The sequence below is a fragment of the Octopus sinensis genome, linkage group LG18 (genome assembly GCF_006345805.1).
Source record: "Octopus sinensis linkage group LG18, ASM634580v1, whole genome shotgun sequence".
In the NCBI taxonomy this organism is placed as follows: Eukaryota; Metazoa; Mollusca; class Cephalopoda; order Octopoda; family Octopodidae; genus Octopus; species Octopus sinensis.
In genome coordinates this window covers 32,049,289-32,051,999 of record NC_043014.1, presented here as the reverse complement: position 1 = coordinate 32,051,999, position 2,711 = coordinate 32,049,289, and positions in this window count along the sequence as shown.

The window sequence follows — 2,711 nt, the reverse complement described above, 5'->3', positions numbered from 1 at the left end:
ATAGACAAAAGAGAAATGAGAACATAAAAATAAAAACATAGAAGGCGAACGTTTTGGGGAACAACAAGAACAACAAACAAATAGAGGAATGAGACATGCAACATAAAGAACATTCCCTTCATCAGTTTCCCCTGTTTTATCTACTCGCATTTCGAAGGTATATATAATGATATATGCCTGTTTGGTGACGTGTGTATAGACAGGCTTCTTTTTAGTTTCCATCTACCAAATCCACTCACAAGGCTTGTCTTCTACACAAGACTGCAGTAGAAACACTTGCTCAAGGTGCCATTCAGTGGGACTGAACCTGGAACCATGTGATGGGAAGCAAAATTTTTACCTCATATCCATTATATATATATATATATATATATATCACTTAACTTTATATGGCTTAAAGGCAAAACAATTAACCATAACTATAACTCAATATAGAGATGATGTGAATTACGAAAAACTTTTTTTTTACTTACTGTTAATCAGTTCAAATCATTAGAAGAGATCCATAGAGTAATAGTATAATACAATAATTTCAAGGATTTATTTCATAACTGTTGTCATGTGTTTTCTGTAATAGATATTTAATAAAATAAATACCTTTAATTTCATCACCAATTGAAATGTTTAAACGAAGAAGAAAAAATCTAGCATTGTTTATTATGCATTGAAGAATACATACTATATCTATATATATAAAACTGTAGTTGGTGTGAGTGTCTGTCTCCTTCGATTTAGATTCCTAACAACTCCACCACATTTTGCGGTGCAGTTTAACCAAATTCGGGTATCTTATAGTCGTGATTCAATATCGAGCTGTCTGAGTATTAGCGCGCATCTACGATGAGTCTACAATTTTAAAAATAATTTAACATCATTTTTTATCCATTTTAATGCATACTTTTCGTGTGTCGATGCGGCAGAGTTGGCGTCCATGGTCACACCTGCACCTGTTTGCTTTCCCCCTGTTCCCTCCCCCCATCGTGAAGCTGTGGGGAAGGGAGTGTAAGGAAATCAACGTCGTAAAGCGTTGTCAAGAGACTAGCGTTCTTTTAGAACGACTTCATGGCTTGAAGACACACCAAAACAAGAATGGCTAAGAAAGCCCGAATTGGCATCTATAGGGAAGATACTCTCTAAAAATGCTTATTAGTTATTTCCCTTACAAACCCTACCAACACCGGGCGATACTGCTAGTGATTGATACAAAAAGAAATATGAATAAACAAAAATACTGGAAGAAAAAATAGTAGAGAGGAAATATTTATATATGAACCTACGTATGTTCATATATGGATGTATATATATATGTACCGTAAGAGAGGGAATACAAAGGAGTGACAGAGAGAGAGAGGAGAAATGGAAAGACAAGAAAAGACGTCAACAAGAAACTATGGCATTACAACCAGCCAGGAACGGTCTTCGCTACATTTGCGGTACATGCCATAGGAGTGTTTGTCCAGGATGGACTACACACAGCCACAGCAGAATGTATCAGGCCATGAATGTAAAAGCCGGACTAGTCTACTTATGCGCAACTCCATTGTCTCCTGAGACAAAAAGGATGCCATATATGTAAAAGTTTATGTATGTTTGTAAGTTTAAGACTGATTTAGCTGCTACAAAGTTGGGTATTAAGACAAGACTCTTGTATAACACCATTAAGAAAACACAGATCTGAAAAGCATTGCTTTGCTGTGATCACTGTTGTTGCTTGCTATGGCATCTATTATTGATGCTCAAACTGTGGTTGTTTTTACTTCTTGATGCTGATGTTGCTGTTCATGTTGTTGTCGTTGTTGTTGTTGCTGCAGCTGTGGCAATTTGAATTGTTGTCATTGTTGTTATAATTGATATTGTTCTCGTTGCTGTTGCTGTAATAAACATCTGACTTCCAATTATATTTAGTATCATTATCACTGTTATTGTGCTACAACTACTACTACTATTGTTGCTGTTGTTGTTGCTGTTTTTGTTGTTGTTGTTGTTGTTGAAGCAATGGCTCTTGTAACTACAGCAGTTGAAACTAATATCGTTGTTGCTGCTGTTGTTGTTGTTGTTGTTGTTTTTCTTGTAAATATTTCAACTGCCAATCTAATCAATTATAAAACCACAATGGTTAAATTACTGCAGAAACTCCATTAAACACACTTTAAAACAAATATAGTATGTATGTGTGTGTGTGTATGTATGTATGTATGTATGAATATATGTATACACACACATGTGCATGTGTACACACACACACACGTGTATATATGTATGTATTTATACATGTGTTTGATCCATTGTATGGTATTGTGTGTTTATGTACATATATATATATATAAGTGTGTATATATATATATATATATACATCTATACATCTATATATATAATCAACATATACATGTATATGTATATATGTGTGGTGTATGTATATAAATGCATACATACATATATATGTATATATACATATACACACACACATATATACGATGATGATGATGATGATGATTACGACGCACGACGATGGTGATGGTGATGATGATGATGATGTTGATTGGTGATGATGATGAAACAAATATACAAACAGACCTCAATGTGTGTGAGCTTGTGAGTGTGTACTGAACAGATGTGCACGTGTGATTGCTTCACCAAGGATCTATTGATGGCTGCAGGCTTCTATTTCCATACATGCCACCTATTTAAACTTTGTGTTTTATCTATGTACA